At 36.6% G+C, this 14,747-nt stretch overlaps 1 non-coding gene across 1 annotated transcript; it reads right to left on the bottom strand.

The window, feature by feature from the left end:
* Positions 1 to 13,198: 13,198 nt before the first annotated feature.
* LOC141650630 (small nucleolar RNA R71) lies at positions 13,199 to 13,305 on the bottom strand. The gene has a single exon (XR_012546651.1). It is a non-coding gene; the product is annotated as a small nucleolar RNA R71 (small nucleolar RNA).
* Positions 13,306 to 14,747: the final 1,442 nt, after the last annotated feature.

Raw genomic sequence — 14,747 nt, 5'->3', positions numbered from 1 at the left:
TGACCTACATCAGGATTGGAGTTACATACCCGATAGATTTTAATTTCATTTCAAGTTTCAACCCCTTGGAATCTTATAGTTATCTCTTCCCCCAAGTTTCTAACTCTATTTTACCCAATACATTATTATTCCGTATTCCTGAACGAAACAAGTATAAACATAAATGGAGTTCTAACTCCATACTTCTCTGGAGTTAGAATCCATTCCATTTGGGGGTGTTTGGTTGGGCTATTTGGAATGGATTGGAATGGATTTCATTCATTCAAGTGTTTGGTTGGACACTTTTGGAATGAAGTTTGATACCTAAGGGGTTCTAAATCCATTCCAAACAATTGGAATCCCATACCCACGTCTCATCCCAGGATTCTAACTCCATTCCACTCTATCCAAACCCTAAAGCTATTGAAAACAGAAGAAAAAAAAAAAAGAAACGGTACATGCTCTTCGTAACATTTCTCCATTGATATCTCTTGAAACTCCATTGTCAGATTGTCAGGTATGCAAATTAGCTTTCAATTTTTCTTTTTTTTTGTTTAATTTGATTAACGCATATGAAGATTGTTTTTTTTTAATAATTTCTTCTTAAAACGAAAAGATGAGTATACATAATTTGTTCTTTAAACAACTTTATACGTAATTAGAAATGAGTTACTCTTTGATTGGATGTGTATACTCTGCCAATTTTTGCGGGTAATAATATCACAATTTTTTCTATATGTGTTGCTTTCATACGGTCTACGCTTTGCCATCATTTCAGGTTGAAATTTTCATCTTTTACAAGAATTTTTCTTTTTTCCTTTTCTTTTGCACTGATAGAAAGTTTAGACAGACAATAATGTTGATGATTTGTGCTAGGAAGGCAGATTTTTCGGCATAATGCTTAATTGATATGTCCTTTCCCTCACGCTAATTCTCGTTTGTGACGGGTACTATTTCGTCACAAGCTTACGACGGGCTAAATGTGACCACTTTATGAGAAAATGTGACCATTTTGTAATAGTACCCATTTTTATGTGTGGTTACATTTTATCATAAAGTGGTCACATTTAGCCCGTCACAAATTGTGACCGTCACAAAAGAGACCTACTGCCCTTTTTATTCAAAAGGGAAGTAGATGACAATGGTAGGATTTAAACTGTTTCTGAAAGAATTCTCGAGGGGTTCAACCTGGAACCAACTTTTCTACGTATCATTTGCATATACATTACCGCTTATGGATAAATAAGTGCTTAAAATTAATTTGTATGCTCTGCCATCATTGAGTGTCGAAGTGTGTGATATTAGTTCTCTTGTGAAGGAATGCTTAGTAAGCTTTGGTCGTTTTTGTCGGGTGTTCCTATCCATTGGCTCCCTGTCCTCATTAATCTTGTAAAACAAGTATGTAGTTTGATAGACGTAAGAGACTATTATGTGAATTATGGTATGTAGTTTGATAGTCCATGCACCTTGAATTGCACAAAGTGACAGTTGAATAAGGGCGGTCTTCATGGAAGACACAAAATATGAACTTTGAATATTGAATACCTTAACTTATATGCGTGGGACGGCTGAAAGAACAATGTTGTTCCATATCCCTCGAGGTTGACTCTAAAAATTTTCATTTAGTTACGAGTGAGACTAGCTGGTAATTATAATTCATGGTTACATAATCATTATTCGATTTTTTTTCATTTGTCTTATAGTTACATAATTTATGGTTTCAGAAATGCCCCCCTTTCAATTGACCTTATTAAGGAGAAGGAAGAAGAAGCAGATTGAGTTGTTATTGACTATTTTGGTTGTGATTAATATAGTCATTATTCTATATCTAGTGTTGTGTATGATGGGCGTGACTATTCATAGAATTGAGCATCCTCGGTATAGTAAAGATGAAAAAAGGCGTCTTAGACAAAGACACTTGCATACACTAATTAAGTATAGTGATATAATTTGTAAGAGCGAACTTCGTGTGAATCGAAAGACATTTTACGTGCTTTGTGAGATGGTTAGAGATATTGGAGACTTGAAGGAAACTCGAAATATGTCACTAGAAGAAATTGTCGCCATGTTTTTATATACATTGGCACATCATTTTAAAAATAGGACGATAGGAAATCATTTCTTCAGAAGTGGAGAAAGTGTGAGTAGAAACTTCCATCGTTGTCTCCTTGCTGTACTAAAATTACATAACCACTTACTTAAAAAGCCAAAGCCTATAATGGAAGAATGCGAAGATGGTAGATGGAAATATTTTCAGGTATTATAATTTATTTAATCAATTGCAATATTTTTTTACAAGACTAATAATTATTGCAAATATTAAGCCCGCTCACATATACTTGTTGTTTTGTAGAACTGTTTAGGAGCCTTAGATGGCACATACATTAGTGTACAAGTTCCAAATGAGGATAGACCAAGATATCGAACAAGGAAGGGTTCAATTGCTATGAATGTGTTAGGTGTATGTAATCCATTTATGGAGTTTATATATGTTCAACCTGGTTGGGAAGGATCTGCTCATGATGGTCGTGTCCTTCGAGATGCTATTAGTAAGCCTCGTGGTTTAAAGGTTCCTCAAGGTAATAAAGTTAAATAATGATAGTAGTTAAAAAAAAAGAATAACTATATATTCAATTGTAAAATGAAATGACTTTTTGTTTTTTTAATAAATTGAAGGTTTCTATTACTTGGTTGACGCGGGGTATACAAATTGTGAGGGTTTTTTAGCACCATATAGAGGTCACAGATATCACCTCAAGGAGTGGGGGGATCGACAACCAATGAGTGCAGAAGAGTATTTCAACATGAGACATTCTAAAGCCAGAAATGTTATTGAAAGATGTTTTGGATTATTAAAAGGGAGATTGTGGAGTCTATTGATCGAATACGAAAGAGGGGGGGGGGGGGAATTGAGTATTAAAAACGATGACCGCTTTTTCGAAATATATGATATAAATTAATTACTTGATTTTATTGATTAAAATCAACTAATTAAATTATTAACAATAAATGCAAAATCGAAATAACAATAATAAAGAGAGAGAGAGAAAGAGAGACACACAGGATTTTGAAGTGGTTCAGTTTCACAAGTCGAAACCTACGTCCACTATTCTCGATTAATAATTTTTAGTACCTTTCTCCGGATTACAAAAATTATCAATCCACTCGTATAATCAACTATATGATTATAACTCAGATTGAGTATCGCTAAATACTCTAGGTTGCTCTTACGTTAATAAGAAAAATACAACGATAAATACTAATCTCACGTTATGCGAGTGAGTATAATACCCTTGTGTATTTAGTATCCTATAACGATTTTTCTTTGAGTGATTGACAAATTTGATGCGTAATTTTTGTATAAGCAAATTTGGAAAATAGGAATTAAAGCTCAAATGATTTTGCTTAAAATATTTTTCTCTCTTGAAATTTGTAGATGTGTGTGTCAACAATTAATGTTGAATGAATGAGAGTATTTATAGTAGAGTGAATTAGGGTTTGGAATGTTCTGGAATTAGGGCATAGGAATGTTCTGGAAACAAATGACTTGATGAACAAGTAAGAAGCAAGGGAAGGAGGAGTTTGGCCTCCCTAGGGTTTCGGCCTCCCTAGGGTTCGGCCCACCTAGGGTTCGGCCACCTAGGATTTGGCCGGCCTCTAGGGCTCCTTCGGTCCACTTCTTGCTTCTATAGCCCACAACAAATCGAGATAGAATTTAGTTAAAGCCCTAGGTTGCATGACGATATAAATATCGTGTTACAAACCAATAGTTTATTCAACTTAAATTCTTATTAATTAATTCCAATTAAAATAAATACTCTCTTATTTTTATAAACCATTAAAAATATATTTTCCAAAAATTAACGCATCATCTTTGTCTAGTAATGAAGTTATGGCTATTAGGTCATAACTTCACTAACCTTTAAATCAAACAAAGTAAAACCATTACCGGATGACGACCTATACTATCTAATCTTCAGTAGATCTTCAGTAAACGAATCGTCTCTTCACAAGTCTCTCATCTTGAGTCTCGTGGTTGATTTCCAATCTTGATCTTGCTTGAATACATCGATCAAGTGTATTTGAAGTTGTACCTCCTTGGTCCAAACTTCAAGCTTGCGTCATTGTAATTGTTCCTTTCTAAATAAAGACTTAAGCAAACAATTACACGCATATGTTTATATATTAAGTCCACATACAAATCATTACTGTCATTATCAAAACAATTAATTAGGACTAAAGGTCCAACAAATTCCCCCTTTTTGATGATGACAAGTCTCCTATGATTTGTGTCTAAGTCTAGTTCCCCCTCAACATAATACTTCCCAAATTATAGAACAGTTGAGCGCAGAAACTAATAAGCTTTTCAAAGTTATAACTGTAGAACGCCATGAGAGAATTAACTTTGAGACGGTCGCAAATCATAAAAACAATTCCCCCTCTTGGCATCATTGAAAAGATAAGAACAAACATAAAACGACCAGAATAATATATTATGAAACAAGAAATAATCATGAAAAACATATTATATTAAACAAAATCTAGTTCTTAATTAGCATAATAATATTATAAACTTGCAATCACACAAGGAATAATGCGGAATTGAAAAAGCTAATATCCATAAGAATGGATTTTTATTGTGAGCAAAGGAATTAAAAAGATAAGGCTAGGTTGAATGGATTAGGGCAAGATGGTCAAGGGTAGCGTGGGCTTGGCGGGTTGGACCTAGGACGGGTTCGATATTCCAAGTCCTCGAGTCACGCATGACAATGGTCTAGAAGTGCAGCTTGGGCAGTCAATCGAGTATCGAAGTTACCAATCCTCAAAGTCATAGCTTTTACTGCTTCATATATAGTTTGCATCTAAGACCTCATCTCCTTCCCAGATTGCAAAAGCTCATCACCAAACTTAACCAAACTAGCCATTCCTTCCTTCATTTGAGTAGACTCGGAGTGAGTTCGTACGGCGGCCTTAAAAACACTGTCGAGTCGTGTATCAAACCGTGACAACACGGTGTTTATACGAGCCGAGCTCACTTCACTTGGTCCACTAGTATCAACTCTCCTTTCCTTTTTAATTAGATCAAACAATTCTTCTAATTTCTTGTCTTGTTCATTAATCCTTTCAAGAATAGAAGTAAAGTTTGAATCCATCTTAGAATCCAACATATCAAAACTCACATTGCTTTTTCCTCCTTTTTCTCCTTTTGTCTCAAAACCTAATTCGTTGCCATTAATAACGAGCTTCATATAAGATAGATAAAGATCGCTCATCTCGTCATTAGTGATAACCCCATAACTATGCTTCCCAATTACTCCTTTCTTCTCTAAAAGTCGTGAGATCCAATTCCCATAAGGCAAACTTAAAGTAGAAGCTAAATCATCTATCTTAGCCGTTACACTAGCTTGTATAATTTTATGAAACACAAGCAAGGGTAGACTAACCTTTTCTCCTTCAAGCCAAGCCTTCATCATAATCATCTCATGTGCTCCGAATTTATCTCTACCTTCTTTTCGAGGAACAATGGTAGTCCAAAGAAAGTTCAAAAAGAACCTCAAGATCGGCGACAACTTCGCAGTTAAGATCGTCTCAGACGAAGTTGCATCTTGTTTGAAATACCGTTTCACAATCAACCTCTTTTCGGGTGTCAGACTTCCCCATTCTACGCTTGGATTGATTTCGATTCCTCCTCCAGGAACTCGAGCCAAGTCGCAAATCACCAGTGAGACTTTTATGGAAGTCTCATTAACCACAACAAACAAACTTCCTTCCTTAAGATGAACAGAAGCATAAAATTGATATACCTCAATAGGAAAGATAGGACCACTTACAGCAACAATATTTTCCCATCCTTGATCTTTGAGAAAATTCTTGAAAAAACCAAGTGCTTTATATTTCTTTAACCAATCAAACGAATAAACGCGTCCTGCGTGAATGCGATATCAAGCAACTTGATTGATATTACTTCGTTCTACTTGAGTTAAACGAAGATTATTCAGTCCATTGTTGGTGTAATCATCCATATGTTGTGCGTAAAGAACTCGTGAAGAACCATCTTGAAGTATATAATTTTCAGTCTTTGAACTTACCTCAATTTCGGAAACCAACTTTCCCTTACCCTTAACCAATTTCCGTCGCTTCTTATCGTTGTCGGGCATGTCGGCGGTGGTCCGTGGGGAACGGGGGTTGTCGGCCGGTGAGGTGGAGCGAGTTCTTGGCGGTGATTGGGTTACTTTCTTTCTAATAACAACATGTTTCTTGGATTGAAAACGGGTTGTAGGTTGATTAGTCATTATTAAAATAGAAGATAGTAGCAAAAGGTAATTAGGATTTAGATGATTAGAATTGATGAGAATTATGGAGAGATTAAAGGGGTATATATAGCATAAGGAATTTGAGTTTAGGTAAGAATAGGATTCCTTAAAGATAGAGAATAATACCAATTTCCATATTTCTTTAATGCCTTTCCTTATTTTTTTTTTCGGCACTTTCCTTCTCTTTTTTTTTTTTTTTTTTTCGTGCCCTTTTTTTTTTCACGGCACTTTCTCCTTTTTTTTTTTTTTTTTTTCTCGTGCCCCCTTTTTTTTTTTTTTTTCTCGGCACTTTCTTTCCTTTTTTTTTTTTTGCTTTTTGTATTATCTCCTGTTTCATGTAAGATTAGGAAAGAAAATCTTTTGATGGAGTTTAGGCAGGATTTGTGTAGGAATATAATAAGATAGAATTATCTTTATTATATTTAGGCAATTTATTGTAGATTTTGTCGAATTTTTGTAAGGAATGTGATTATGCAGAATATAAAATATTACCATACACATAAGCAAGATATAACACGTAAAATAAATATTATTTAACATAATTAAACTTGCAACAAAAATATACGGACACAATCGTACAATCTCATCTTCCTAGCCGGTCATTCAGTTCCCGGACATAATTATGACGGATTTAATTATCACTAATTAAACCAATCTCAAGTCTCAATAACTCAAAGCGTTTTCTAGCTAATGCCTTAGTCAAGATATCAGCCCATTGCCTTTCGGTACTACAAAATTCAAGTGAAATGTTGCCTTTCTCTACATGATCCCGTAGAAAATGGTGTCGAATATCTATATGTTTGGTCCTCGAGTCTTTGTCAAGCGGGTTCTTAGAAATTACTATAGCACTCGTATTGTCACACATAATAGGCATACGTCCTACATTTATACCATAATCACATAGTTGTTGCTTTAACCAAAGTAATTGAGAACATACCAGTCCATGAGATACATACTCGGCTTCAAAGCAGAGACATTGCAAATCGAATTTTGTTTCTTCGAACCCCATGTGATAATACAAGGTCCAACAAACGTTGCATACCCGTAAGTGCTTTTCCTATCTAAAGAACATCCAGCATAATCTGCATCTAATATCCTACTAGATCGAAATTACACTCAAGTGGATACCATAAGTATAAATTAGATGTACCAATTAAATATCTCAAGATACGTTTAACTGCAATCATATGTGATTCTTTAGGGCACGATTGATATCGCGCACAGACACATACACTATACATTATATCAGGACGACTTGCAGTTAAATATAAGAGTGAACCAATCATACCTCGATATGTAGTCTCATCGACACACTTACCATGTTCATCTATAGTCAACTTCTTTTCAGGTACCATAGGTGTATCGTATGATTTTGCATTTTCCATACCGAACTTTCGGATTAGTTCCTTGATATATTTCTGTTGGTGTATCTTTATACCATCCTTTGTTTGTTGAATTTGTAAGCCTAAAAAGTACTTCAGTTCTCCCATCATGCTCATTTCAAACTCAGAAGTCATTAGATCAGAAAAATACTTGCACAATTTTTCATTAGTAGAACCGAATATAATATCGTCTACATAAATTTGCACAACAAGTAAATTAGAACCCTCGGAGTTTAGGAACAAGGTTTTATCGACAGATCCTCTTGTAAAATTATTTTGTAACAAAAACTTGGATAATCTGTCATACCATGCCCTTGGAGCTTGTTTCAAACCATATAAAGCTTTGTCTAATTTATAAACGTGGTTTTGAAACTTGCTATCTAAAAATCCGGGAGGTTGTTCTACATAGACTTCTTCCTCCAAATAACCATTAAGAAATGCTGTCTTAACGTCCATTTGGAATAGTTTCATTCCTTTATGAGCAGCAAAGGCAATAATGAGACGTATAGCCTCGAGTCTTGCTACTGGTGCAAAGGTCTCGTCATAATCGATCCCTTCTTGTTGATTGTAGCCTTGGACAACTAGTCGTGCCTTGTTTCTTGTAATAAGTCCTGTATCGTCCAATTTGTTTCTAAACACCCATCTTGTACCAATAACAGTTCGATCACTAGGTCGTGGCACTAAGTGCCATACCTTATTACGTTCGAATTGTTGAAGCTCATCTTGCATAGCGGTTATCCAATCAGGTTCAGCAAGAGCTTCTTTAATATTGGTAGGTTCAATAGTTGATAGAAACGAAAAGAACGAGCAGAAATTATTCAAGGACCTTCTAGTTTTAATGCCTTGCTCTAGATCCCCTAGGATTTTGTCCAAAGGGTGGGAGCTTTGATGTTTCCACTTTTTGAGAACTCTAGGCTCATTATCATTTGATGGACTAGCATCATCTGCAGACGAAGAATCATGATTTGTTCCCCCTGAGTTGGACTCGGGATTTTCTTCAGAAGCATTACTAACTTCGTTAGAAATATCATGATTTGGATCGGAAGTTACAACATCATTAGGTATAACTTCAAGATCTCTTTCTTTATCTAAGGAAGGGTCGATAGTATCATTAACTATGGACTCATCACTTCTCTTAGGATCGTTTGCAGAATTTTCTAGTTCATCATTGATACCTTGAATATCTTCCTCTTCATTTAAGGGCTCATTTCTTGCTAGAAAGAAATCGGGCTCATCTGGATCCTCTTCTTCCTGTTCAGCTTTATCAAACACATTATCTTCGTCAAAGCGAACATGAACACTTTCTTCTATGCGCAAGGTTCTTTTATTGAACACTTTGTAAGCTTTACTATGATCCGAATATCCCAGAAAAACAGCTTCATCACTTCGGGGGTCAAATTTTCCTAAATTTTCTTTTCCATTATTGTGAACAAAGCATTTACTCCCGAAGCAACGGAGATGTGATATATTGGGTTTTCTCCCTCTTAAAAGTTCATAGGGAGTCTTTTTCAAAATAGGTCGGATCATAGCTCTATTATGCACATAGCATGCGGTACTAACAGCTTCTGCCCAAAAGCTTCTAGGAAGGCCACTACACAAAAGCATAGTACGAGCCATATCCTCTAGGGTTCGATTCATACGTTCCACGACACCATTTTGTTGTGGGGTACGTGGTGCGGAGAAGTTATGACCCACACCATTTTCCCTACAATATTCTATAAATAATTGATTATCAAATTCCGTGCCGTGATCCGTCCGAATCGAAATAAGCTTATTATCATATCTATTTTGGGCAAGCTTCATTAATACCACAAATTCATCGAAAGTTTCATCTTTAGAGGAAAGAAAGATTGGCCAGACATACCTTGAGTAATCATCGACTAGAACAAATACATACTTTGATCCACCACGGCTTCTAACTCTCATAGGTCCACATAAATCCATGTGTACCATCTCAAGTGGTCGTTTAGTGCTAACTATTCTCTTAGGTTTAAAAGTGGATCTAACATGTTTGCAGCGGGCACATGAGTCACACATTGTCTCTTGCTCGAATTTAATTGAGGGCAAGCCTTCAACTAAATCCATGGACTTAAGTTTCTTTAAAATAGTTGGACTAATGTGTGCAAACCTCTTGTGCCACAAGCAAGACTCATCGGAAGTTACTTTCATACATGCAAAGGAATTTGTATTGACAACATTTAAGTCAATCATATACAAATTCCTCATACGGTGACCCTCAAGTAAAACATTACTAGTACCTTCAATCATGACACGACAAACATCGGCATGAAAAACAACTCTATTTCCTTTGTCACATTATTGAGAAATACTAAGTAAATTATGTTTAAGACCACTTACCAGATATACTTTATCTATTGAATGAGAGGTTGAAATTCTAATTTTTCCTACTCCAATAATCATACCCTTCTTGTTATCTCCAAAGGTAACCTTGCCTCCAAAGAAGGGCTCTAGTGAAAGAAAAAGATTTCTGTCTCCTGTCATGTGTCTCGAGCATCCACTGTCGAGATACCATAGATTATTTTCTTTCACTTCTACCTGCAAATGAATCAAATACATCTTTTAGGTACCCAAGCTAAGTTGGGTCCTTTATGGTTAGTAATTCTATATATTTGATCCTTTCTAACCCATACTTGTCTTATTATTCTTTTGGCTTTAACATTGGGTTTTCTTGGTCTTTGTCTAACAATCGGAACATGGGGTACTCTAGGTTTTGTTCTATCGAAAGTAGCTTTAGGTCTAGTACCTTCATGAGACGCTTTAGGTTTAGAGTTATGAACTTTAGGCTTGAATGTATGTTTTCGATTCTCATTTATTTTGTTTGATTTTGAAGGAACAATTGAGTAATCAAAAGCCATATCATAAGTCCATCTAAACTCATTATTGCGTTCTTCATTGTCGTTAGGTTCATCTATAGTAGAGACATCATCTTCCACTATGAAATCACAAGTCTTAACAGTTTCAACATTCTTTTTCTTATCCCAAGCAAGTTTGACACAATTGACTTGTATATGTCCAGTAGAGCCACAGTAATTGTGATGTGACCATAATTAGCGCATATTTAGCCCCCGAATTAGCCTTGTTCCCATGCTTTTTAGTGCCTATTTGGGTCATTTCTTATCTTTAGTTCTTTGTTTTGCATATTCTTTGACATTTTGATCCCTTGGTAGGAAAGGAGTAAGAATCTTGCATTTTCATGGCAAAACGAGGCTAAATTGATTGTATTCAATGACCAAGCATCAAGAAGAGACAAGACTAGAAGGCCTTTGTACATATCATAGTAGAAGAACAATGTTGAGAAAGGATCCTTGCGTCCCCAAGGAAATCCCCAAGGAATTTATGAAGAAAAGGGAAGAAAAGAAGAAGAATTGACGCTGACCAACAATCCGAACGGATTGCAGACAATCCGCCCGTCCAGCCAGCACAATCCGAGCGTCCCTCCTTGGAATCCGCTCGGATTCCCCCTCAACAATCCGAGCGTCCCTCTCCTGAATCCGCTCGGATTGCACAGCCCAAATTCGGCCGTCCCGACTCTAATCCGCACGGATTCCTGCACAACACGGATTTCATTCTTCAAGCTACGAAAAGAGAAGCCCTTCTCTCAGAAATACCGGGTCCTCCTTGCTCAACTTAAAAAGTGTAATTACTAGTTTAGCCCTTAGTTAACCCTAATGCATCCTCCCTAATTTTCACTATAAATACCCCATTAGGCTAATTAGAGGAGCATGTTCTTCTTATCAATAATTAGTGTAGTTAATATCAATCAAATCTCTTTTCAATATTGTAATCAAGTATTAATCAAGTTTTAATCCAAGTTTTAGTTCTTTAATCTCTCTCTTGTTCTTCCTTTATTTTGGGTAATTGAAGATTATTTGGGTTATTATTGGGAGATTGACAACCTCTCAATCTATCATTCAAGTACTTCTATTATTCTTGCTTTATTATTGGAATCATTAGTAGGTATAATCTCTTAATCCCTTTTTAATTATTGTTAATTACTTTCATTTATTCATCATGTTTCATATTGTTGGTATGATTGACAACCTTGCTAGCATGATCAACATGATAATGAGTGAGTAGTCTCTTAGCTAGGGTTTAATGGGTGATTAGGGGAAACCAACATGGGGGATGATTCATGCTTAAATCAATATGCTTTCATATCTTATTTGCTTGCTTGTTTTGATCTTAATTCATGCACATGTTATATTTGATGAAATGCTAAGCCTATGAATCCTTGCATTTACTATCATCTTCTATCTTTTCAATGAGACTTGTAAGACATAACCCAACTCGAGTCTCATTAGACCATGCATGTTGTTGAGTAGGGAAGATTAAGTCGACTTGTAGGTGTTGTACAATCTAATCGATTCGGCTCCGGGACCCAAACTTTCCTAGGATTGTAAGACATAACCCAACTCAATCCATCACAACAATAATTGCTTGCTTATAATTTGAGAACATGTTTGTATGATCATATCCCATGATTCCCCTATGATCCCATGACACCCTAGTGCTTTTAATCAATTGTTTACACCCCTTTTTATTCATCTTGCTTGTTTATTTTCATTGTTATTCTAGTTTAGTAACCTTCTACATCAACCCAATTTGTGACACCCCCTAGACACTACTAGTTACAATAGAATTCTCATTTCAATACCCGTCCCTTGGGATCCGACCTTTACTTGCCTCTTTACTAATTGTAGAGCTGTTTGTGAAGTATAAATTGTGTTTTGTATCGACCATTGACCAACGACCACATATACTTAATTGTGAACACGAAATGGCCTCGATCAAAAATGGCGCCGTTGCCGGGGACGGTGTTTAATTGATTTAAGATTTCTTTTTATTGTTATTAGTTGTGTCTTTCTTCACCTTGGGGAAGTAAAAACTCCTCAAGGTTTGTTCTAATTGTTTTTGAGTTGTTTGATATTTTGCATGTCTAGAAGGTTACAAAGTGATTTGTTACCTTTTGACCGTGAAATCGAAAGAACCTTGACGAATAATAGGAGACTTGTTAGGAGGAATTTGAGAGGTGTTGGTGAAATTGTTCAACCCACAAGTGAGTTTATCAATCCTTTCGCAATAGAAGGAGAAGAAAACCCATTACACAATATCCCACAAAATCCACCTACAATGCCTAAATTCTCGTCACACTCTATACCCACCGAGGAGAATCTACCAAATGGTACTCCTACACCACAACATCTCACCGGTAATTTTATTGCCAAGTCCGCCTTCATCCAACTAGTTGAGAGGAGCCAATTCGGGGGAATGCCTAGTGAGGACCCTCATTCTCATATGGAAACCTTTTGCGATTATTGTGATGCTATCTCTCAAACGGGCGTGACTCAAGACCAAATTAGATGGGTCTTATTTCCTTTTTCGTTAATAGGCACCGCAAAGCAATGGTTGAAGGGCCTTGATAAGGCCACCCTTGGAATAGATTCTTGGAAGAAGTTAGCTCTAGCTTTCTACAAAAAATTCTACCCACCGGAAAAGACTAACATGCTAAGAGCTCAAATTACGGGTTTTAAGCAAAGGGATGAAGAATCTTTGTATGAAGCTTGGGAGCGGTTCAAAGGTGTTTGTCGCTCATGTCCTCACCATGGACTTAGCGAATGGTTTTTAGTGCAACAATTTTGGAATGGTTTATATGAAGATTCAAGGAACATTCTCAATATGGGATCAAATGGAATGTTCACCGAAGTTGATGACAATCAAACATGGAACAAGATTGAGGAAATGGCGGTCCATAATTCACAATATAGTAGACCTCGCAAGGCTACTAGAGGAGGAAAGCATGAAGTGGACTCCGTTACTCAATTGGGTGCTCAACTTAGTGCTCACATTGACACAATCAAATTGAAGTTTGAACAAGCTATGGCTAGACTTGAGGAAAACTCAAAATCATCAAAGCATCATGTCAATGCCATGACGGCATCCTCATCAATCCCAAGTGGGATATGTGAGAATTGTGGAACTTTGGGTCATGACCCAAGTGAGTGTAGGGGAACAACCGAACAAGTTAATGCTTTCCAAGCTTACAAAAGTGGTACCCCTTATTCAAATTTTTACAATGAAAACACCATGTTCCATCCAAATCTCTCATACAAAAGCCAAAATGTTCAAAACCCTCAAACAACATACACTCCACCACCCATGAGAAACCAAAATCAAAGACCCTTTTACAATCAAAACAAAGGTTACCAAAATCAAAATCCATACAATCACCAAAATGACCAAGGTTTTGATGTCCAAAAAGCGGTCCTCCAAATGCAAAAGAATCAACAAGAATTTTTCACTCAAATACAAAAAGATAGCCAAGCAAAAGACACCACCATCAACAACATTCTAGCTCACACCAAGATGTTGGAAACACAATTGACTCAACTAGCATCTTCAAGCTCACAAAGACAAAAGGGGCAATTACCACCTCAAAGTAATCCCCCTAGACATGAAACGGTTAGTGCCATTCACTTGAGAAGTGGTACAAGGTATGAGGCACTGAAGAAGCAAGTTGAGGATGAAGTTGTGCAAGCTAGTGAAAAGGAAGAAATTGTGCAAAGCCCCAAAGAAGGGGAATCATCAAAAGAAGAAAGTTCAAAGAAAAATGAAGACAAGGCCAAAGAGAAGGAGCCCATTGTGATTAGACTTCCTTTTCCAAGTCGTCAAGCCAAGCCCAAATTTGATGATCAACTTGGAAAGTTCATGGAGATTGTGAAGAATTTAGAAGTCTCAATTCCTTTCACGGAATTAATCAATCACGTACCGGCCTATGCGAAGTACATGAAAGATATCCTCACAAAGAAGAAGTCGATCCGGAAACTTGAGACTATCGCCTTCACTAAGGTGAGTAGTGCAATACTTCAAGGGAGTTCACCTCCAAAGTTAAAGGATCCGGGAAGCTTCTCAATACCGTGTACCATTGGCGACACGACGATCAACAAAGCCTTATGTGATCTAGGGGCTAGTGTGAGTGTCATGCCATACTCGGTGAGTAAAAGGTTGGGGATGGGAGAGCTTAAATGCACCAATATCACGCTCCAAATGGCCG

Source organism: Silene latifolia, chromosome 3 (genome assembly GCF_048544455.1).
Source record: "Silene latifolia isolate original U9 population chromosome 3, ASM4854445v1, whole genome shotgun sequence".
NCBI classification, from domain to species: Eukaryota; Viridiplantae; Streptophyta; class Magnoliopsida; order Caryophyllales; family Caryophyllaceae; genus Silene; species Silene latifolia.
Note: the sequence above shows the minus strand (reverse complement) of the source record. Positions and strands in the feature narration are given on the sequence as shown.